Below are 25,938 nucleotides of genomic sequence, written 5' to 3' on the forward strand. Positions count from 1 at the left end.
AACTGGGGAAAACTTCAAAAGCACTTTAATGTGCTGCACAAGCCAGAATGTCTGTTACCTTCAGTGGCGCACCTTCTATGGCGGATGCATTTCGGCGTGGTCTGCCTCTTCAGCGCCAGGTGCAAGTGCTCATGTGTAGGGGCGTGAGTCGAGGTTATATATATATATATATATGAAATGCTTTATCAAAATGCTGTGCTTTGGTACTGAAATGATACGTCCTGATTATCACCATCAGAAAAAAATATATACTATTCTCTGTTGAAGCACATATAAAAACTAAAAATGTGCATTTGCTATGACCTTTTACAATAACTTCAGAAAGTTTCCTTCCAGTAACCAGAAGTTGTTTATTCAGGCCTCAACCCTGTGACACCTTAAAGGTCAGGCACCACAGATACAACTGGTGAGGCCACTTCCAAGATAAACGAGGCTGGAATCCCATGATTCAGAGATGGGTTTCTATTACATAGCAAACATTCTCCTACATGACGTTCTAATAACATATCTCATTTTCACCATTAATAACACCCAACTAACATGATACACAACGGTTCTCTTACATAACAACAACCACACACAGTACAAACTAAGGCAAAAAACAGAATACGGATTTGGAGTTGGAAAACTGCATGCAAGACATATAAGACAGAGAACCAAGAAAGACATAACACAAAGTACGGAAGACTCTAAGAGAACACAGAAGACAAACACAATTCTAAACAGGCTAGCAAAACATAGCTGTGAACAAAATCCTCAAACCACCCCAGTGGTCTGTGTGTCCATGGCACCCTTCTGACCACTGCTGTTCAATGAGATCTTCAAGGAACAGAGAAGGCTTCCATTCCCCTTTTAAGATTTGAGGTTCCTTCATCAATCATTCTCTCCACCAGCTAACAGTCAGAATTCTTCTGAGTAGCCACCCACTACAACCACTTCTAAATAACAAGCATTAGAAATGCAATCGGGCTCGGAATTATTTGAGTTTGAGCTAATGGCATTGTAAATGCCAATGTATTGTTGCTATGTGTTATAGAGTGTGTTCATGTGGTGTGTACTGCCAGTGATCTCCTTGTGAGTGTGAGAATATTGCACCCATGCTGTAGTTGTTTGAAAAATTCAAATTATGTGCAGGTAGAATGTTGAATTGTACATGAGTGGTTATTTTTCATGTTATTGTCTGTCCGTCACCTAAAGGCATAGCAATAGCATGAATGCAGGGAGCAGATGTTCCATAGTGGGTGTATTTAAATACTTTGGATCATGGTAACGTGAGTTAATGTTTGATATTTGTTGGCAGACCCAAAACTTGTGTGTTTTTTTGGTAAAATTGTTAAAAATTTCTGTACATGAATTAATTCAAATAAAGATATAATTACTGATCTATCTCTGCTTGTATAGTGCTTAAAATGTATTTTTAATAGTTGTTTTAATGTATTAAATCAGAATGAAATTATAAGTGCTTCATCTTCCCTTTTGAATTGCCCATGCCTTATGTGTATGTTTATATGCAAGTTAAATGTTTGTGTTTTTTAATATGTGTTGTATTAAATAAAATGTCATTGAGCTTCCCTTTTGAATTGCCCTGCCTTATGTGTATGTTTATATGTAATTTAAATGTGTGTGTGTTTTTTAATATGTGTTGTGTTATGTGTGTGTTTTGTGTCTGTTGACTCCCGTATGAAATTGAATAATTTTTTTTTTTTTTTACTGGCGGACGCAATGCGCCACCTTGACGCTACCTACGTTTAGTAGGTTAGCGTTCTAGTTATTTTTTCTTTTTTCCTATCGTCACTGATTAGTTTTGATTGACATTTATTTTTAGCCAATCGGAGCGCTACGTTTTTGACGTAGCGTTCCGATTTGCATACGTCAACGGTGGAATTCCCCAGAAGATCGACAATCGTGGGGATGCGGAAGTCGTGTTCTTGTTCGTGTGCTGTTGCAGCGTCGTTTGTTTTTAATCTAATTTAATGTAGTATTGATAGTATGTATAAATTAATTAATGATTATGAGTGTATTTATATAAATAGTGACATATTTTGTTAGCGATTGTAATTATTTTCAGTTATTTATTTAAGTTAAATGTAAGTAAGTGTTTTTATCGTTGATATATAATGTATATGTTAGCGACAACTCTAATTTCATGCTTTTTTAGCTGGTGTTCGTTATTTTACGTACATGAACTGTTTTTAGCACTTAGAAGAGCTATTTCGTTACAGTATATTTATGTATTAAGAGGATGTACTGTGATTTAATGTGTTTATTATTAATTTTTTGCAAACTATGTCATTTTGTAATTGTATGTAATATTGTTTGTGATATTTTTTATTTAGGGTATGTAATTATTTTGTTATTGTTGTGTAACAGTCTATTTTAATCCTTACTGATGCCATGTATTTCTGAGATGGTGTAGTGAAGATAGTGTTTTTTATGCAGTCTAACTGTATTTTTTCTTTTGCACTTTCTAGAAAGTTATTGTTAAAAGCCAGTTATAAATGTTCTGGCCCTTGTTAAGTAAGCTTTGTTCCGTGTACCTTTGCATGTTAATGTTCACTGTCTATAATTAGCTTTCCTAACAATGTGGAAGTTCATCCATGTTGTGACTGATGATTAGTTGAAAGTGTCAAGAGTATTATCGGTAGTTCCACTTGTTCTTCAGTAGGCCTAGTTAGAGCCTAAATTATGCACGTGTTCATAGGAGCAACGAATTTGAAGGGTGCTCACTATGGACGCCTGGACTGGAAACATTGGGGAGCAAAGCGTTTTTATTTTTATTTTAAAGGAATATTGTTTTTTTAATTCGTGTCAATTATTAGACTTTGTATGTATATCCTAAAAGTGTTTTCCCTCCTTACTGCTGTGATGTAAACTTGCTATGTTTTTCCTGTGTTTGTTTAGTCCGTAGAGCCAAAAGATTTTCTGACTTATCAGTCTGCGGCATCACCCCCACTCCCACCCCGAATTACTTAGTGGTTTTAATGTCGCTGACCAGCTCCTACTTTGATCTGCTAAGTCGGTTCACGTGCAGTGTAATTGCAATTTTAAGATAAAGACCAGTGTGAGTAATTCATGTGGGCTCTATTCTAGAGGGAACCGTGCAGCCTTGAACCAAAATGACTAGGCCTGAATGCTGCAAGAGTTTTTAGTAAGTGTTGATGGTCATGTGGAGAACTTTTTTCAAGGTGGGAAAAGGGGGCAGGTGGAAGGTCAATAATCGCTAGTCCTCAGAACTAGATTATCAAAGAGGATGTAACTTAATTCAAATGAGAGGTTAGGTGGAGGTTTCTGACGTCGAAAAGGTGAGAGCTGTTGCGTTTGAGGTAGCAAAGCAGGGTAAACTTATGTGGTTGTCAAATTGATCTTACGGACATAAGTTGTTATCTCCGTGAGTTCATGGGGTAGTGAGAAAGCAGAGGAGTGGGTAATGGAGAAGTAGAAAATCTCATTTTTGGGGTGACAGTGGCTTGCTATTTTGTAGGGTCATTAGTTTATGGTAAGGTATTTGGTTACTTAAGATAACCGTGGGAGGGAGATAAAGCAGAGGAATGAGGAATATTTCTGCGCAGTGACATTGAGAAAGGCATGGGCTGCATTGATGATTGTCATCTGTTTTTCCCTAGAACTTCTATATTTTCTTCCCCCCTCACTATGATACCTGAAGCCACAATGAGCAATGAACATATATTCTGACCGCTTTCACTTTGTGACCTATCCAATGAGATTAGTGGCCTTTAACACTTGTAAGATGTCTCTGTCTAAGAGATCTTAAACATAGAGAGCTGGGAGTCAATGGAAAAGTCGGCAGCACTGTGAAGTCAAATTTCATATGATCTCCGTTCTCACTGCAGTCTCTAATTTATGGCACACTACACACAACATATTGTATTTATTACCAAGTCATGTAAAAGACCTTGTGGATTGCTTGTGACCTTTGAAAACCCTATTTATTGATGTATTTTTAGATTAGAGGCAGGAGAAGCTCGTGTCCTACTTGAATGCTTGCCAATCTCAGTTACACGGTGCTTACACAATAATGGAAATAAACACCCGCTCTAATGTCATGGGAAGTGTTCAACTTTTCCAAAAGCTACATCTTATTAAGACAGTGATTGTTCACTTGGGAATGAGAAAAATCTTGTCGCTAATTCTGTCATTCCGAACGAAATGTCAGACATTTGAGGAGAAGCCAGTGCGTGTCACATTATTGATCACACTGCGTTGATGTGTATTTTGACCGGTGGCAGAGTCTGCTAGGAGAAGGCATTGTGTTAGAGGGGATGAGAACAGAATTGAGGAGAAGGAAAGTGAGACATCTTTTCCTGACCGTTTACCTTTCTCTGTTGCCTACAGCAGTGTAAAATAGAGTTCAATAGCACAAAGAAATAACACCAGGTGCCATTAAAATCTTTCTTGGAAAAACAGATGGCAACTTATTCCTTCCAATGCTTTGTCTACAGACTAGAGTTGTAATACTCTGCTTCCCTTCTTTAACCTTGAAAAGCAACACTATCAACCAAAGATCCACCAACACCCAAGTGACTTGCCAGACACAGGCCTTTAGAGTTTAGGCCACACCATGGGTTAATGAATATACTGCAAAACTGCTTCCCATCACCTGCTCAGACACCCATACCAGTCAGTTTCTTCTTCTATCTGAAGACAAAGATACTCTAACATCCTGCTCAATTGACTTGAATCTCTCCTTCATCAGTGTTCATAACTTTGGCCTCCGAGATCAAAGCCTTCTTGCTTAGCGTAACACATTAGAATTAAATTGTGTGACAAGTTAGGCAAGGAGCCATATGATTCTGTTCAAAGTCCTCACCTTTGTAAAGGATGCATTCAGGTGGAGTGCCCAAGTTACTGAAGCCAGAACAATCTGTTGGTAACTCCATGGCCATTAATTATCTGCTCATGCTTTAACCCATCTCAACAGAAAGGGTGCCAGGAATAGTCCAACTTGACCCAGCTCTTTGGGACCAACTTTCCTAATTGCTTCCAGAAATATTTTTCTTTGCTCAAAGTATTTCATTGGTTTTAATTTAACAGATGCACATTACAATAATTCCTAATCAAAGGGTGTGACTATGAGTACATTTATACATTACAAAAACACAATGGACAAAAAAATCAACAGATAGGAGGATACGGAGCAGATTATGTAACTCGGATTGTTATTATCAAACTGCTCGGCTGGCAAATGTCGATGCCTCACATAAAATTGCACAGTGAATATTGACTTATCAGTGTGGCCTATCTGTGTTAAGACACTTTATCGTGAAGAGTACAGACACCTTTATAACTTTTCAGCTATACAAGTTTAACCGTAATGAGGGCATCTGTCCAAGGGGACTTGCCATCAGACCGTGCCTTCTACTTGCACCCACCTGTTCAGCTTGATCTGTCAGAACCAAGGGAGTTATGAATTCCATTTTGGTTTTGCTATGCCCGGTGCACATAGTTGAATTGTATGACTTTTAGCCTGGCCTTATGAGATACCTTGTGGACTTTTCCTAAGTACCCAATTGCCCAATCTCTCTCTGAAAGATTCTCTCCCAGACCTGCCTCTCAATGGCTTTTCATGTTTCACTACTCACTACTCTACTCACTATTCACTACTCTGCACTCACTACTCACTACTCTACTCACTACTCTACTCACTACTCTACTCACTACTCACTATTCTACTCACTATGCAACTCACTGTTCACTACTCTACTCACTACTTACTACTCTACTCACTACTCTACTCACTACTCACTACTCTGCACTCACTACTCACTACTCTACTCACTACTCACTACTCTACTCACTTTCTGCGCTCACTACTCACTACTCTACTCACTACTCTGCACTCACTACTCACTACTCTACTCACTACTCTACTCACTACTCTGCACTCACTACTCACTACTCTACTCACTACTCTACTCACTACTAACTACTCTACTCATTACTCACTAGTCTACTCACTACTCTACTCACTACTCTGCACTCACTACTCTACTCACTACTCTACTCACTACTAACTACTCTACTCATTACTCACTACTCTGCACTCACTACTCACTACTCTACTCACTACTCTCTACTCTACTCACTACTCTGCACTCACTACTTTACTCACTAATCTACTCTACTCTCTACTCTACTGTACTCAACTCACTACTCTACTCACCTCACTACTCTACTCACTACTCACTACTCTGTACTCACTACTCACTACTCACCTCACTACTCTACTCACTACTCTACTCACTACTCACTACTTTGCACTCACTACTCACTACTCTGCACGCACTACTCTACTTACTACTGACTACTCTACTCACTACTCACTACTCTACTCACTATTCTACTCACTATGCAACTCACTGTTCACTACTCTACTCACTACTCACTACTCTACTCACTACTCATTACTCTGCACTCACTACTCACTACTCTACTCAATACTCTACTCACTTTCTGCACTAACTACTCACTACTCTACTCACTACTCTGCACTCACTACTCACTACTAAAATGTGTTTCAGTCGCCTTCCTTGTTGTGTTTATCTCAGTTAAGTAAATAATGTCAGCTTGCATCATGTTACTATCAGCTATCATTGATTTGAAATGCTTCTGAAAGTGATCGTATATTGTGTGTGATAAGATTGAAATGTGCACTGTATTTATGTAATTGTGGGATAGTTATTTCAAGTTGCATATCTGTCCTTAATATTTTCATTTCCTCGTTAACTTGAGGGTGTATTAGAATTTTGCCCTCATCAAAATTTTTGACATATACGTTCTGTATGCATTTTGCTCTGCTTATAGCAGCATAATGCAAATGATGAGTTTTGCTGTTATTAAAGTGTATGTAAAGTGGTTCTATAGTGTCTCCTTGTGTGCGATGTATAGTACGTGCTGCAGATTGGCGCAAAGGAAATTGTTTGCATAACACTGTAATAAATTGCTTGGTGTATTGGAAATGCTTAGATATAGCATGTATCGGTGTCCATGATTTGTCAACTTGTGAATGATACAAATGCTTATATTCTTGTTTTGTTTGTTGCCCAACACTTTTTTTGTCAAATGCTACCCAAACAATACAAGGATTAGAAATGCAATCGGTCTTGGATTTATTTGAGTTTGAGCTAATGGCATGTATTGTTGCTATGTGTTATGGAGTGTGTTCATGTGGTGTGTACTGCCAGTGATCTCCTTGTGAGTGTGAGAATATTGCACCGTTACTGCCTGTGATGTCCTTCTTGTGAGTGTGCGAAGCTTGCACCTCTGCTGCCTGTGGTATCCTTGTGAGTGTAAGAAGCTTGCACTGCTGCTGCCTGTGATGTCGTTCTTGTGAGTGTGAGAAGCTTGCACCGCTGCTGCTTGTGATGTCCTTCTTGTGAGTGGGAGAAGCTTGCACCTCAGCTGCCTGTGGTCTCCTTGTGAGTGTAAGAAGCTTGCACAGCTGCTGCCTGTGATGTCCTTCGTGTGAGTGTGAGAAGCTTGCACCGCTGCTGCCTGTGAGTATGAGAAGATTGCATTGTGCATCTCTGTGCTGTGCCTGTTCTTTGTAAGGGACTCTTGCTCTGTTGCTGCTGCTGCCTTGGCACAGTACCTGATGTGAGTGTGTAAGGGAAGCTTGCACCACTGCTGTTTGTGATGTCGTTCTTGCAAGAGTGAGAAGATTGCACCTCTGCTGCCTGACGTCTCCTTGTGAGTGTAAGAAGCTTGCACTGCTGCTGCCTGTGATGTCGTTCTTGTGAGTGTGAGAAGCTTGCACCGCTGCTGCTTGTGATGTCCTTCTTGTGAGTGGGAGAAGCTTGCACCTCAGCTGCCTGTGGTCTCCTTGTGAGTGTAAGAAGCTTGCACAGCTGCTGCCTGTGATGTCCTTCTTGTGAGTGTGAGAAGCTTGCACCGCTGCTGCCTGTGAGTATGAGAAGATTGCATTGTGCATCTCTGTGCTGTGCCTGTTCTTTGTAAGGGACTCTTGCTCTGTTGCTGCTGCTTCCTTGGCACAGTACCTGCTGTGAGTGTGTGAGGGAAGCTTGCACCACTGCTGCTTGTGATGTCGTTCTTGCCAGTGTGAGAAGCTTGCACCTCTGCTGCCTGTGGTCTCCTTGTGAGTGTAAGAAGCTTGCACTGCTGCTGCCTGTGATGTCTTTCTTGTGAGTGTGAGAAGCTTGCACCGCTGCTGTTTGTGATGTCCTTCTTGTGAGTGGGAGAAGCTTGCACCTCAGCTGCCTGTGGTCTCCTTGTGAGTGTAAGAAGCTTGCACAGCTGCTGCCTGTGGTGTCCTACTCACTACTCTACTCTACTCACTACTGTACTCACTACTCTACTCACTACTCTGCACTCACTACTCACTACTCTACTCACTACTCTATTCACTACTCACTACTCTGCACTCACTACTCTACTCACTACTCTACTCACTACTCCCTACTCTACTCACTACTCACTACTCTACTCACTACTCACTACTCTACTCACTACTCTACTCACTACTATACTCACTACTCACTACTCTACTCACTACTCACTACTCTACTCACTACTATACTCACTACTCACTAGTCTACTCACTACTCACTACTCTACTCACTACTATACTCACTACTCACTACTCTACTCACTACTCACTACTCTACTCACTACTCACTACTCTGCACTCACTACTCACTACTCTACTCACTACTCACTACTCTACTCACTACTCACTACTCTGCGCTCACTACTCACTACCCTACTCACTACTCACTACTCTACTCACTACTCACTACTCTACTCACTACTCTGCACTCACTACTTTACTCACTACTCTACTCACCTCACTACTCTACTCACCTCACTACTCTACTCACTACTCTACTCACTACTCACTACTCTGCACTCACTACTCACTACTCACTACTCTACTCACTACTCACTACTCTGCACTCACTACTCACTACTCTGCACTCACTACTCACTACTCTGCACTCACTACTCTACTCACTACTCACTACTCTGCGCTCCCTATGCACTCTGCATTCCTTATGCACTCTGCACTCCCTATGCACTCCCTATGCACTCTGCACTCCCTATGCACTCTGCGCTCCCTATGCACTCTGCACTCCATATGCACTCTGCACTCCATATGCACTCTGCATTCCCTATGCACTCTGCACTCTGCACTTCCTATGCACTCTGCACTCCCTATGCACTCTGCACTCTGCACTTCCTATGCACTCTGCACTCCCTATGTACTCTGCACTCCTTATGCACTCTGCACTCCCTATGCACTCTGCACTCCATATGCACTCTGCACTCCATATGCACTCTGCACTCCCTATGCACTCTGCACTCTGCACTTCCTATGCACTCTGCACTTCCTATGCACTCTGCACTCCCTATGTACTCTGCACTCCTTATGCACTCTGCACTCTGCACTCCCTATGCACTCTGCACTCCCTATGCACTCTGCACTCCCTATGCACTCTGCGCTCCCTATGCACTCTGCGCTCCCTATGCACTCTGCGCTCCCTATGCACTCTGCGCTCCCTATGCACTCTGCGCTCCCTATGCACTCTGCACTCCCTATGCACTCCCTATGCACTCTGCACTCCCTATGCACTCTGCACTCTGCACTCTATATGCACTCTGCACTCCCTATGCACTCTGCACTTCCTATGCACTCTGCACTCCCTATGTACTCTGCACTCTTTATGCACTCTGCACTCCCTATGCACTCTGCACTCCCTATGCACTCTGCACTCCCTATGCACTCTGCGCTCCCTGTGCACTCTGCGCTCCCTATGCACTTTGCGCTCCCTATGCACTCTGCGCTCCATATGCACTCTGCACTCCCTATGCACTCTGCACTCCCTATGCACTCTGCACTCCCTATGCACTCTGCACTCTCTATGCACTCTGCACTCTGCGCTCCCTATGCACTCTGCGCTCCCTATGCACTCTGCGCTCCCTATGCACTCTGCGCTCCCTATGCACTCTGCGCTCCCTATGCACTCTGCGCTCCCTATGCACTCTGCATTCCCTATGCACTCCCTATGCACTCTGCACTCCCTATGCACTCTGCACTCCCTATGCACTCTGCACTCCATATGCACTCTGCACTCCCTATGCACTCTGCACTCTGCACTTCCTATGCACTCTGCACTCCCTATGTACTCTGCACTCCCTATGCACTCTGCACTCCCTATGCACTCTGCACTCCCTATGCACTCTGCGCTCCCTATGCACTCTGCGCTCCCTATGCACTCTGCGCTCCCTATGCACTCTGCGCTCCCTATGCACTCTGCGCTCCCTATGCACTCTGCACTCCCTATGCACTAGCGCTTACTACCCCTGACAATGCGAAAAAAAACTTTTGGGGCAATGAGCACAATTTATGGATTAGGTCCCTGTGTTTAGTTTCTCAGCTGCAGGCGCACAACCGGCTCTCTGTAGACGCAGGAAGTAGTGACAATACGGAGACAGTTATTTACTGTTATTAAATTATTAATGGACAGCATGTTGCCTTCACGGGTGTTCCTTGTAAACTAAAGTTACGAGCAAATAAGCGAGCATTTCACATCAGCAGAGCAAAGCGGTTCGTCATGCTGCGCTTTAGGCAAACTCTGCTGAGGAAGCAACTGCCTCTTACCATAGAAATATTAACACTGCAAAAACACCATCTGGATTGCATTTGGAGGAGCACCCTGACAGCTCCTAAGTAAAATTAATGGACTTCCGTGCGCGAAAGGTACATGTTACACGCGCGCCTAATACATGCAATGCAAGGCTGAATGGTGAACGCGCTCCCACCATCTGCATTGCACTACACGGGCACTCTGACAGCTTCTAATTAAGATTAATATTCTGCCGTGCGCATACCCGCACACAATATGCCATGAAAATGAAAAAAATGGCGGACCAAAAGTAAATATAGCCTATCACGTCAAGGCTACTAAATAGACACCACAGCGAAGACGAATCACTAGGCAGATGCCATAAAAAACGCGCGCGCACTAAGGAATGTTGCAGCCCGGACCCCTAAAGAAACTTTTTTTTTTTTCCTTTAACATTAGGATCTCGGAGCTCCGCCCCGAGCCCTAAAAAGCACCTTTTTAGGTCTCGTGGCGTAACAGCGCGTCAGCGCTGTGTCCGCCAGGAGATCTTTTGTTGCTGACTGTGCTTCCCAGGAGGCAGCACCTGGCCGCGCGCATCTTGCAAAAGGCGATCGGCGCAGGCCACGTGCGCGCGAACGCGCTCGCCGTGGCTGTCTCCTGGGAAGCGCAAACATACACAGGCACACCTCCCCCTGCACGCATGCGCACACACATACACAAGCACACATACACGCACGGAGAGACATCCACCCCTCCGCCGTCGCACACACAGACACACACACACGCACACATACAGGCATCCCCCCCTTCCCCGCTCACCGGCACTCCGGACTTGTGCAGCCTCCTACCGCGGGGCTCTCCCTCGGGCATGGGAGCCCTGCGTCACCACTGCTCCTCCAGGCACTCCGTGGGCGCGGGCTTCACAAAACGGAAGTCCCGCCCTACGATACGTTTCGTTTTGCGTGCGCACGTCTTCTGAGGTTGTGGGGCCAGGAAAGCGGTCTATGGTGCCTTGCTTGGCCGAGTGCTCTTCCCGTGTCATGGCGGTGCTGGGGTTCCCGTCCCGGGGGAGAGACGTCCACTACAAAGTTTGCACAGCACTATAAATGTGACCCCAACCAGTCCGCTCCTACAAGAGAGGGGTATGTCCCTGCCACACGGGAACATGTCCCAGGTCCGCCAACTGTGCCCCCCAGTCGGGCCCCACAGGATGTCGTAGGAGTGACTGCCTACTCACTTCAAATGCGGCCTGACCTGACTCCAGAATCCGTGCAGGAGGGAGAGGAGCTCCCGAAAGGGGAAGAGGACCACTGACTCAACAGGGATAGCTCTGCTCTGTGACACAAGGCCAGGGAGACCCCTGCGCAGCACACAAAGCAGCTCACACCCACCCACTGCATCCGTGGTCCGATCTGACCGCTGATTATGTGCCAAAACAGGTGGGGGAGAGAGATGCGAGAGGCAATCCAAGGCCAGAGCGAGGGGAGGGCGCACCGCAAGGTCACCAGGCTAACTCTCCCCTCCATAATGACCTCCAGTATAGCACTCACTGCCACACCTCATCAAGCAGGAATTACACGCCGGGCTCGATGTTAACTCCAAGGGACAAGAGTCCAAAGCCCCCCTAGTGCGGAGGCCGGCCGAGCACCCACAGCTGCACTGAAGATGTATCGCAGTCCAACACTGCTGCTCTCTCCCCCCGCACGTGGCCTGAACAGCCCACCGAAGCGGGGGCAGGGTGTAATACTTGGGATCCACTAGCACTCCCCGGATATGGCTACCGAGAGACCCCCAAAGGCAGCGGGCCGCCCGGGCTCAAGGCCGACTTTGTCCAGTGGAATTGCTTGGGGGGGGGGAATGGGTCTCTGAAACCTCACCAGGCATGCCCACCCCCTCCAAAGTCGGCACTCCAGCATCGCGTTCACCACCACATTTCAGCACATAGGGGCCAGCAGCCAGGGCTAAAAGTCCGCCAAGCCTGGCAGGGCAGCGCCCAGCTCCGGTCATTCTCGCAGCCGGCTCGGCTCACACCGTGCCACCTCGGATTCACCCATGAGGCCCGCCGGCCACGCACCTCCACACAACGGGCTGGATGACACCCGGCGCTGTATAATGTCACCGCCGTTTGGTACTCGCGGCTCTCAGACCCTCATTGCAGCATTCCCACAGTAGTTTAGGACATCGAGGCAGGATAAATCAAGGATTTCAATGACGGGCTCAGCGGAGCATGCCTACAGTGCGGCCGCTATGTCGGCTGGCTAGGCCACACACCCCCCAGTGGAAATACTTTTACAGAGTCTTTCCCAAATACCATCAACCTCCAGTCCGTGCCTGAGGTGCATCATCAGAGCTGTGTGAATAATGACAGCTGTGAGCCCGTGCCGAAGGTGCATCATCAGAGCTGTGTGAATAATAACAGCTGTGAGCCCGTGCCTGAGATGCATCATCAGAGCTTTGTGAATAATAACTGTCAGCCCCGTGCCTGAGGTGCATCATCAGAGCTGTGTGAATAATGACAGCTGTGAGCCCGTGCCAGCTGTGAGCAACAGCACTCTTGCACACACTCAAACTGCTCACCAATTCAAAGTATGCTAAAAAATGTATGCAACGCATTGTCATACACAATGCCAATAACTCAAACTTTAATGCTGCGAGACCTATTGCATTGCAAATGCTTGTTAATACAATGTTATTCTTCTCCATTTCCAAGATTCCCCATTTTAAAATTGCACCTAATTACTTCCTTCTACTTTCACTTTGTATGGCCCCCTTGAATTTCAATAAGCAATGACCAACATTCCTCGATGTGAGTTTCACCCAGTCCCTTTTGTTTATCAAGCAAACAAATTGTTCTGTTTTCCAGGCATGATTGATGGCATGCATTTTTACACCCCTCAACCATGAGAGAATTGGCTTTGTCGCCGGAGAGTTTCCACACATCAACTCAAAAGGCAGCTTTCCTTTAGTGGGATTCAGGGTGCTGTGATAAGCTCACAACATATCTTTTACTGCTCCCTGCATACTCAGTCCTGACCTGACTGCAATTTCCATGGCCCCTTTCACTAACCTGTTAATCCTCCCCACGTGACCATTACTCTGTGTATTATAAAGGGAGATATGAATGTTTTTCACGCTATTGCCCTGTAAGAAGTGACCTGTTTTTACTGAATTCAGTTGAGTACCAATCTCTCCAAGCACTGTAATAGTGGTATGTGTTATGTTCCCCATAAACAACACCTCAACCCATTTAGTTCTGGCACACTTGAGAAAGAACTGATGAACTTTAAGAAAATTTATTTTCTCCCTCACCTGCTTAGCATTGCACATAAGTTGGTCCCGAACGGACTTTCTTAAACTGTCTTTCTATCTTTTTTCCTGCTGACTTGCACACTCTATACTCTAAAATCCAGTTTTTCATCTGACCATTCAAAGCAGGCCACCAAATTCTTTCTTTCACTCTCACTTCTCTTGGTTTGACCTAAGTTTCTCTAGTAAGCTAGAGCAATAAATGTAACTCTTACTCCAAACGAAGGCACAAATTGGTAATTTCTCATTATTACTGGGTGACCACATGTATAAATCATCAACTACATTGGCATAGGGATGGGCACCAGGAAGAAATGCACTTTTTTTGTGAAACTTCTCTTGAGTGAGTTTAAACACCACCTTCAGAGTACTATTGTCTTTCACTCAACCATACAATCCTTCCTAGATGCACAATCATCTACCGTTTAAAGCATCCCCCACAATCCCAATAACGTCTCCAGTTCCCAGTGCACAATGTTCACTTGCACCATTAAGCAAACTAGATAAACAATAGGCAAACACTTTCTCCACCAAGGAGCGTACTCTACAACGTAATCATACTCTTGGAACTTAATTGCGAATAAAGGCCAATATACCCAATCAGTTTTTTGTGTCCGGCTAGGGCCCAACACTTTATCAAGTGTCGTAACAGACGGAAGTAGTTAGAGGCCCATGTTGAAACCAATGTCTGGACAAGGAGTGTGAGGCAAACAATACCATTTTTGCTACTCTCCAATGTACCTGGAAATCATACTTCCACACGAACTGCTGGCACATACTGTGTGGGTGGTCTTTAGCCATATCTGAAATGAAATTAGTACCACTCCCCCCCCCCTCCCTCCCTCCCACTGGGGAAGTCAGATTTCATTGAAACACCTTTTGCTGTAGATTTTCCCACTCAAAGTTCCTCCCTTTTCTGAGGAGAATCTTAAAAAGTTCAGGCTTCGCCCCCTGAACAATCACGGCACCCATCTGTTTTCTTCATGATGACGGTATGAGAAATCCTCTCTGAGGCCTCCACTGGCTTGATGACTCCATCTTGAAACTTTTGTTCTAGACATATTGTTACATCTCTCTGATGGCCATTGGAACTCTTCTGGTGGCATGCCCGACAGGTACTCCACCTTCCATCTGAATGATTTGATACTCTTTAGCATCACCCAATCTGATTTCAAAGACTGAGTTATACATTGAGAGAAAAGTATTGACCTCAGTGTCTTCATTAACCATGACCTGATCTCCTGCCTTGGTATTTATGATGATATGGAGCACTGGTGTGTTCATCCCAAAATTGGCAGACCAGGCTTTGCAAGATACACCTTTCCCACTGTTTTATACACCCTGAACTTAATATTCGCAACCATTAAGCAGTTCTCCCCATTTCTTGCTCCTTGGTAACCTTTCAAGTTGATATTCTGCGGTTCCATCACTTCTCCGGGCCAACTGAGATTAAACACATCTTTGGGAATATTGGTGACCCTTCCAGGTCGCTCCACCTACCGCACGGCCCCCGTGTGCTGGCCTCCACCGCTGCTCCTGCTTGCTGCCGCTGCTGATTGCCTCCAGGGACCCCGCCCTCAGGCCTTTCCCCTCGCCGCCTCCTCCGCGCTCTTTCCCGCCTTCCAGACCCCCGCCGCTGCTCCCCGGCGGCCCCGCCCCCTTCCTCTGCCCCGTTCCCCATTCGCCACCCCGCTCCCAGCTGCTCCTCCCTCCCAGGTGTCCACATATAGCTGGGACCACACGGTGGTGAGCTGTGACCCTTCCAGGTCGCTCCACCTACTGCACAGCCCCCATGTGCAGGCCTCCACCGCTGCTCCTGCTTGCTGCCGCCGCTGATTGCCTCCAGGGACCCCGCCCTCAGGCCTTCCCCCTCGCCGCCTCCTCCGTGCTCTTTCCTGCCTTCCAGACCCCCACCGCTGCTCCCCTGCGGCCCCGCCCCCTTCCTCTGCCCTGTTCCCCATTCGCCGCCCCGCTCCCGCCTCCCAGCTGCTCCTCCCTCCCAGGTGTCCACATATAGCTGGGACCGCACGGTGGTGAGCTGTGACCCTTCCAGGTCGCTCCACCTACCGCACGGCCCCGGTGTGCTGGCCTCCACCGCTGCTCCTGCTTGCTGCCGCCGCTGATTGCCTCCAGGGACCCCGCCCTCAGGCCTTCCCCCTCGCTGCCTCCTCTGCGCTCTTTCCCACCTTCCAGACCCCCGCCGCTGCTCCCCTGCGGCCCCGCCCCCTTCCTCTGCCCCGTTCCCCATTCCCCATTCGCCGCCCCGCTCCCGCCTCCCAGCTGCTCCTCCCTCCCAGGTGTCCACATATAGCTGGGACCGCACGGTGGTGAGCTGTGACCCTTCCAGGTCGCTCCACCTACCGCACGGCCCCCGTGTGCTGGCCTCTACCGCTGCTCCTGCTTGCTGCCGCCGCTGATTGCCTCCAGGGACCCCGGCCTCAGGCCTTCCCCCTCGCCGCCTCCTCCGTGCTCTTTCCCGCCTTCCAGACCCCGCCGCTGCTCCCCTGTGGCCCCGCCCCCTTCCTCTGCCCCGTTCTCCATTCACCGCCCCGCTCCCACCTCCCAGCTGCTCCTCCCTCCCAGGTGTCCACATATAGCTGGGACCGCACGGTGGTGAGCTGTGACCCTTCCAGGTCGCTCCACCTACCGCACGGCCCCCGTGTGCTGGCCTCCACCGCTGCTCCTGCTTGCTGCCGCCGCTGATTGCCTCCAGGGACCCCGCCCTCAGTCCTTCCCCCTCGCCGCCTCACTCTCCATGTATGGCAGAGTCCGCGCGTGCGCACAGCGTCCACGCGCAGCGGGCGGGCGCCGATTGTGCGCTGAAGGCGCGCCAAAGGCAAGCCCGTCTGCGCCCGTCTGCGCCTGGACCGCGCCCAGCGCCAGGACCCCTGGCCCCTGCCGCCGATGCAAGACTACCCGACAGACCTACGACGCCGCCACTCTCAACGCACTCAATGCCGGCCGGAACCCTGCCTGCTACCAAGCAACCCCGAGACGCACCGTGGACCCTTCGCCTGCCAAGCCTGCCGATTCACCTGCTACCGGACCTGCACCACCCCCGCCAAGTCGAGCACCAGCAGCAACCACCTGAAGTGCATCCTGCTCAACACCCGCTCTGTCCACAGGCACGCCGTGGAACTCTGGGACCTTCTCGACGCAACAGCACCGGACGTCGCCTTCCTCACCAAAACCAGGATGAACGCCTCCTCAGCGCCCGACATCGCCATAGCCATCCCGGACGGATACAAGATCACCCGGAAGGACCGGGTCAACCAGATGGGAGGAGGCATCGCCATCGTACACAAGAACACCATCCGCATCTCGACTAACTCCGACGAAACCTTCACCGCCGCCGAACACCTGCACTTCCAGATACACACTGACCCCAAGACCACCCTCCGAGGCACCCTCATCTACCGACCACCGGGACCACGCACACAATTCAGCGAAGACATCGCAGACTTCATCAGCCCGCACGCACTTCCCTCCGCCGACTACATCCTCCTAGGGGACCTCAACTTCCACCTGGACAACAACAACGACAGAAACACCACCGCCCTGCTGGACAACCTCGCCAACCTCGGACTCAAGCAACTGGTGAACACCCCCACCCACTACGCCGGCCACACGCTTGACCCCGTCTTCTCATCCAGCAAGCACATCTCCTTCAGCCACGCCACCGGACTCCTCTGGACCGACCACAGCTGCGTCCACTTCAGCTTCAGAAGAACTACGACTCACCACCACCCGCAACAGGTTCCCCGCCGAAGCTGGAGCAAGATCACCGCCGAGCAGCTCACCGCCTCCTTCAACCAGAACACTCCCACCAGCACAACGGACCCCAACGAAGCAGCCAGCAATCTCACCAAGTGGCTGACCGCCTGCGCCGATGACCTTGCACCACTAAAGAACCCTCCTTGCAGACCCAGCAGCAAGAAAACCCCCTGGTTCACCGATGAACTAAAGGAATCCAAGAAGAACTGCCGCACCCTCGAGAAAGCCTGGCGGCTCAACCAGACTGCAGACAACAGGACCGCCCTCAAGCACGCCACCCGCAAACACCATCAGCTGATCCGCGCCACCAAGAAGACGGCACTCAAAGAATGACTGGACAACAACGCCCACGACAGCAAGGAACTCTTCAGCATCGTCAAAGAGTTCTCCAACCCCAGCGCCGGAAATAACGACATCACTCCCTCGCAAGACCTCTGCAACTCACTCGCCTCGTTCTTCCACCGCAAGATCGCCGACATACACAACAGCTTCGACGCACAGACCACGCACCCTACTGCAGAAACAACACCCGCCACCACTACCCTCTGCAACTGGACCCCGATCAGCACCAAAGACACCACCCGCACGATGAACTCCATCCACTCCGGATCACCAACCGACCCATGCCCACACCACGTCTTCAACAAAGCCGACGCCATCATCGCACCCCATCTCCGAGACATCATCAACTCCTCCTTCCGCACCGCCACCTTCCCGGAGAGCTGGAAGCACGCCGAGCTGACCGCCCTCCTGAAGAAACCAACGGCGGACCCCAACGACCTCAAGAACTACCGTCCCATCTCACTCCTTACTTTTCTGGCCAAAGTCATCGAGAAGACCGTCAACAGACAGCTTGCCTCCTTCCTCGAGACGAACGGATCCCTCGACCCCTCGCAGTCCGGGTTCTGGGCCAACCACAGCACCGAGACCGCCCTAATCGGTGCCACCGACGACATCAGAACCCTGATCGACAACGGGGAAACAGTGGCCCTCATCCTCCTGGACCTCTCAGCGGCGTTCGACACTGTCTGCCACCGCACCCTAGTGAAGCGCCTCAGCAACATCGGAATCCGAGAGAAAGCACTGGAGTGGATCATCTCGTTCCTCGCCGGAAGAACCCAGAGAGTCCGCCTCCCTCCGTTCAGATCCGAGGCCACCGAAGTCATCTGCGGCGTACCACAAGGATCTTCACTCAGTCCAACCCTCTTCAACGTCTACATGAACCCCCTCGCAGCCATCGCACGGCAACACAACCTCAACATCATCTCCTACGCCGACGACACCCAGCTGATCCTCTCCCTCACCAACGACCCCACCACCGCCAGAGCCAACCTACATGAAGGAATGAAAGACGTCGCCGACTGGATGAGGAACAGCCGCCTTAAACTGAACTCAGACAAGACGGAAGTCCTCATCCTGGGATCATCACCCTCCGCCTGGGACGACTCCTGGTGGCCCCCGGCCCTGGGCACCGCTCCCAAAACAACGGACCATGCACGCAACCTGGGCTTCATCCTGGACTCCTCCCTGTCGATGACCAGACAAGTCAACGCCGTCTCATCCTCATGCTTCAACACCCTGCGCATGCTCCGCAAGATCTTCAGATGGATCCCCACTGAAACCAGGAAGACCGTCACCCAGGCACTCGTCACCAGCCGACTGGACTACGGGAACACCCTCTACGCCGGAACCACAGCCAAACTTAAAAAAAGACTCCAACGCATCCAGAACGCCTCCGCACGACTCATCCTGGACATCCCTCGACACAGCCACATCACCGGACACCTGAGAGACCTGCACTGGCTCCCCGTCAGCAAGAGAATCACGTTCAGACTCCTCACCCACGCACACAAGGCTCTCCACGACCTGGGCCCCAAGTACCTCAACGACCGCATGACCTTCTACACGCCCACCCGCCAGCTACGATCGACCAGCCACGCCCTCGCCACCGTACCACGCATCCGCAGAGCCACCGCCGGAGGAAGATCCTTCTCCTACCTGGCAGCCAAGACTTGGAACTCCCTCCCCACCCACCTTCGGCGAACCCAAGACCATCTCTCCTTCAGGAAGCAGCTCAAGACCTGGCTGTTCGAGCAGTAACTTACCCCTCTCCCCCAGAGCCTTGAGACCCTCCCGGGTGAGTAGCGCGCTTTACAAATGCCGTGATTAATTGATTGATTGATTGATTGGTGTAAAACAAAACAAACTGATTCCACTGCCATTCTCTGGATAGCCTAGTCCTCTCAAGCAGAAATCTGCCTGACATTTCCAACATGGACCCAGGCAGGTGAAAAAAGTACAAGTTTAAGGAGCCTGAGCTGGAGCTCCTGGCCAAGGAGTTTGTTAGACACCATGACACCTTGGTGATCTAATGTGCCATCTCATGCCAAAGAGGCACCAAAACAAACAACCACAAGCAAAAGGAGAAAATGTACACATTAATTACTGATTCAACATATCCACATTATGTTAAGAACATTTGAAAGAGGTTTTAAACCTTTACATTCTTGGCCCCTAATAGAGTTGGCAAGCACCGATAGAAGTAGATGTGGTTGTTAAAAAAGTTCACTTGGTTGAAAATAATCATCCTTGTGAAGAGTGACTGATGAAATTTGCTACACATATTCTAAATGATCCATGAATGTGATATCATAGGAGCTAACAGCTCTTTAATGGTACTGCTGGCATGTATTGAGATTGGAATGCAACAATCATAATGCATTGTAATCTTGATAAGGAAGGGTTGATTATTCTGCACAGTTCTTTAAGAGGGATGGGCTACCACAGTATAACTTATGTTGCTTCTCGTCATGGCACCTTTTCGTGATGGCAAGAAAGAACTCAAACTAAGACAAGGAGAAAGCCATTGGATCCGTAAGATAAAGTAGTCTTAATAGAGATGAACTATTGGTTAATCTAATTCCGACCATCCATGTCTATTCGTTTTATTAGTAGAAATGGTCTTAACAGATGCAGAGATGGACTATGGCTAATCTAACTCTAACCATCCATGTTGAGCCCTGCCCCTATATTAATAACTTTACAGAGCTCTGAGTTCCCTTCTCGCTTATTTCATGTTTCACCGCTTACTTTTCAATATAGTTTGAATACCATCTCAACCGGTTGACAGTCTCATCAAAGTGAACAATTCTGTTTTCATAAAAATATACTTCAAACACACATGAAATACATTTTACTTGTATGTTATACTCTACGAATGTGTATCATAAAATTCTAAAAATGTGTTCACGGCTCCTCAAATTATGCCTGTATGATTAAATGTTGCCTTACACATTACGATACAGACTGTTAGATGGTTGACGTGGGAAACCCTATACATTTATTGCATAGGCCTGCTAGTGGTGAGCAACTGGCCTAAAGCATTTAATACACTTCAAAAGGATTCTGGGCTTTGTACTCACCAAATCTGACAATACCTGCAACTAAAGGGAGTCCTACATAGTGTCCTTAGAACCAACCCCTTGTTGGATGTACTATACAAAACTTCTGAGAATTTGGGGGCACAGTAAGGGAGTAATGTCAGGTTTAAACCCACTTGTGACCACTTAACGACTAGATGAAAAACATTCTTGCTCCATGACTAAACGCATTGTATGACTTGGGTGTCTCTATGAAGCCTGACTTAGATTGAGTGACTTATCCAGATATCCAGGACTGATAATGGACTCCACACACCTGAACAAAGCAAGGCTATCCATGAACCTAGGATGCTGGTGAAGCCAACAGAATGACTGTGACATTGTACATGTTCTATGGAGATGACTGTCTCTACAAGCTTATTGGTCCTCCGTTTGGTGCATTCTACAGGTTCTATAGAGTTTACACTAGTTCAGTCTGAGAGAGGAGCACTCCTACATGATATGTCAGACTTCAGAGGCATCACCTCAAAACACAGACACTGGCTGTCACAAAAGTATGCATATTGAGACTCCGGGGCTTCCATACCATGCCAACACACAAAGAAAGGATGATCAAGATGGCATCCTATGAAAACATTATATATGGTTTACTAGATGGGATGCCACTCTGATCTTTTCTAAATAAAGAGGAGCCCTTGCGTGCTGTACTGGGGGTTAGAGGGTGTGGGGGAGTGGGCATACCCATCCTTCATTTTCTCAATCTTCCACCTTAAAGCCAAGAAGAAGATCACTGCAGGAGACATAGGTTAACTAGGACCTCATTCAACAACTGGCTCCCCTCTCCATGTTTACGATGTGGAGACACGGGCAGTGATAGATACCCTGCAAATACAAGCAGGACATAACCTTAAATTAACCTTGTTTTGCTGAATTAGTGCTATCTCCAATTCATGTGTTCCAGGATGGGCCCATGGATTGGCTTATAAAGGGCTATTTCGAAGACCAAAAAACTAATGACAATAGAGTATTTGGAGCCCTTCGAGGCCGATGGGTTACTTTCAATAGCTGCATGTTCATCTATGCGAAACTCCAATTTCATCGAAATCAGAAATGTTATTACTCATGGCAACTTATGTCATCTGCCTGACTTTTGTATGTTCAAAAGGATAATAAAGAATCACAGCACAAAAAAGAGATTGTCATCCACATATGTAGCAAGTTTGTATTCATTATTGCCAACCAGGATGCCGCACAATTTGTCATTCTTCTAAGGGCCAACAGCAGCAGCTCAAGAAGCAACATAAAAAGAGGGGTTAATGGGCATTCTTGCCTTGTTCCTTGATGTAGGGCAAAATATTACGATATTGTTATTTCTGACAGTCTTCGGTCTATGATAGAGAGATGTTAATTAACTCACAAAACCTCCTGTGAAAATTATTTTGGAAAAATTAGCTCTCGAGCACCCCTACAACTCTTATTCTAAGGCATTCTTGAAGTCTAGTAGTAGCATTGCTGATTTTTGCTGCAGTCAGACCATGACCGATAAGCCTCTGCTGTCAGAATTTGACAGAGAAGCCTCTGGATAGCCCTGCTGTCAGAATATGAGCAAGACCCTTCAAATTATCACTAGAAAGGAAGTCTTATTGTAGCTAATTTGTAATACTAATCACTTTGTTGTCTTTTAGTTCTTTTTTTTCAATTTTGCAATTCGAATTCAGTAAAGAAATGTACTAACTAGCAGTCTGAATGAAATCTGTTATCTTTTGGAATAAGGATAATTGAAACCTCTGCAAATGTACCTTTCACCCCTCCACCCTTGGCAAATTTCAGAAATAGTCTTTCTAGACATGGGTAAAGAGTTTTGCATAGACCTTATTATAGAAACTGCACATGCCATTGAGCCAGGGGTCTTCCCTAATGACAGTGATTGGATTTTCTTCTGGATTTCTTCAATATTAAAGGGAGTCCCAAAGATGTTGTTGACTTCCTCACAGGGTTTTGGTAAGTGTTCATGAAGAGATTTTTTTTTTATCTCTTTCTGTCTTCGGGGTATATAGACCTCTTAAAACCTTTTAATAATCCGGACTATATTTTTTTGTTCTTGTTACAACCTCATTGTTTTAAATTTTAAGCATTGATATATGTGCCCTTTGTCTCCCAGCTTTTACGTAATTGCCCAAAATCCTCTCTGTCTGTCTTATTCACACACAATATAACCTATCTTGTGCTTTCTGAATAAATTGGCTGCCATTTCTAGATAAAATATTTTCCTCATACCTATGGGTGCTTCATTTTAGGTATTCTTGACTTCATAAGTAATATGACAATCTTGCATTTGTTTTATTTCTGGTTCTAGATTCAAAAGTTCTTTCTTGTGTTCATACACTGCTATACCAATACAAGTTCCTAATTGTGGATGTTGTAGTACCCCATATAATACAGTAGTTCTCAAATGTGTTCATTGGTTTCAAAATAATTAGTAATGCTTCCAAGAATTTTCCTGTCAGGCTTTTTAGGATATCAATATCCAGTTTGCATATTTTCTACTGAGGTTTCTGGGCTGGAAGGTTCAAGACAAGCTTAACGCAAGAGTCATTTGATACACAAATAGGCTCTGTAGTGGCACTTTCTACCTCTGACATTAGCTCCTTAGAAATCATCACATAATCTATACTGGAGTGTCATTGATCAGGAAAGGAAAATAAGGTAAAATCTTGGCTTGTAGCATGAGGTGATCCCCATGGGTTCACCAGATTTAAATGTTTGCACATTGCTAGGAGTGTCTTTTGAGCTCTTGGAGGCTTTGCACCTTCCTTGTATACATTTTTGTGAATGCCAGACTGAAATCCCAACCAATCACCATTATAATTCCCTCTAATTGCTTCTTAAAAGCTGCAGAATCCATTGTAGGACCGTACATATTAAAGATTAGTACATCAGTTTAGCTCTTAAAATAATTGCGCCATTCGTTTTGTTCACATCTTCCGTGTATATACATTCTTCAATCTTTTTTCTTCAATTGAGTCCCTTCCTCACCACAAAAATCTAGTTTACTGTTACAGGACAACATCACCTCTCACTTTTCCACACTTGACCAAAATGCTGTCTCTTTTGGATGGTCATTTAACTATTTAGCATTCAATTACAGCGTCTTACGTTTCTTAATTACTCAAGAGACATCATGCAGTATCACACTCTTCCAGCTTCTGGACCTTTAACCAGTTTTAGCTCTCCAGCATTTCTTCTTTCTATTGCTTCTACCAATTGTTCACTCTTAGAAAGAGTTACAAACACAGTAGTCCCAGACAAGGAAGTAGGAGAGGGGGGAATAAATAAAGACTAAGAATCAGTACTATATTGAAGCTGTCTAACCGAGCAAGGTTAGTTTAATATTGTATAGATTTGCAGAAAATAAAGTGGGGACACAATCCTGCGTCCAGCAAGGTAAATTTGAAACAAAACAAAAGCTCAGGCCGAACAAATGCTAGTGAGTCATACATTAGATAGAACAAGCATAAATGAACAATAACACCGTTATGAAAAAACAATAGCAAATTAAATTTCCTTTCCCGGTGTACAGAGAGTCAACGACGTTTCGATCCCATGAGAGCAATAGTGGGATCATCATCAGGGCATTATATTACATGCCTTAGTAAAAAAATTGCCTGTAAAACAATAGAGGAAGAAGGGGGTTAAAAGGGAAGAAGGAAATCAATGTACATAAAAAGTAAATAAAATCGGCAGGACAACAACATAGAGCTAACAGTAGGAAGTGAACCAGCGGTTTGGTACACTAATTAGAACTGTGGAGGAAGAAGAAGTGACCTGCCAAAATGTGGAGAAATTGCTATGGTGAACACTGAACGTGAAAATTCTGGCGAGTGACTGAAATAATGAAGTGACCTGCCAATATGTGGAGGGAATGCTATAGTGAATATTGACCGTGAAAAAGTTGGGCAAGTCAGTGGAACAATGAAGGCATAGTTCTAATTATGAGGAAGATAACGTGAAAAGGTGCCCGGAGCGTTGGGTGCAGAATTTGCCATCTGACAGTGGAGCTGGTCATATGAAAGAAATGCTTACCATGGGATATAAAAATGTACCGCAGTGTGGCCAGGCAGAGGCCAATAGTCTCTAGAAAGTGTGGGAACAATGCTGGGGAAATTTGGACCTAGAGCCCAATGGTGGTGGCACTAGTGTGCCTAGAGACAGGGAAACTTCCTTTGATACTAGGAGAGGGGAGGATATCCATAAATGGATTACTGCCTTAGAGAGGGCATGAACAGTTCAGTAGGTCTCCCAAGGGCAGTGGACAGCTATCCTGTGGCTCTCTTTTGCTAACAAAGGTAGAGATAAACTCCTCATTGTTAGGGAGAAGGATGCAGTCAATTACTCAGTCTTGAAAAGTGCTCACATAGATGGATTTGGTTTAACCACTGAGCAACACCTGGTTAAGTTTAGGGACACACAGAAGGCACACACCCAAGACTGCGTTGATTTTATAGACAGTGCTATTAAGACTATGGAAGGCTGGCTTCATGGAAGTAATGTGCATATTTGTACAATGTACTAGTGAGGGAGCACATCATTAATAAGAGTGCAGATCAGCAACTGCACCAGTACCTGGTAGAATCTGATCTGACCTCTCCCCAAGAATTAGGAAAGAATGCAGACACTTGGGTTTGTACCAGGGTTAAGACTAAGTCTCAAAGTGGTGGTAACCAGAAGAAAGATTCTTTCAAGGCCAAAGAGAAAGGTGGGGAAAGTCCAAAGAGAAGTCCTCTGAAGGTCTCCAAAAGTCTTCCTCTGGGGTGGGTCCCAATCCTTTTCCTCTCCTGGTAAGAAACCATATTGCTATCCCTGCAAAAATAAAGGCC

Source organism: Lissotriton helveticus, chromosome 2_1, assembly GCF_964261635.1.
Source record: "Lissotriton helveticus chromosome 2_1, aLisHel1.1, whole genome shotgun sequence".
NCBI lineage: Eukaryota > Metazoa > Chordata > Amphibia > Caudata > Salamandridae > Lissotriton > Lissotriton helveticus.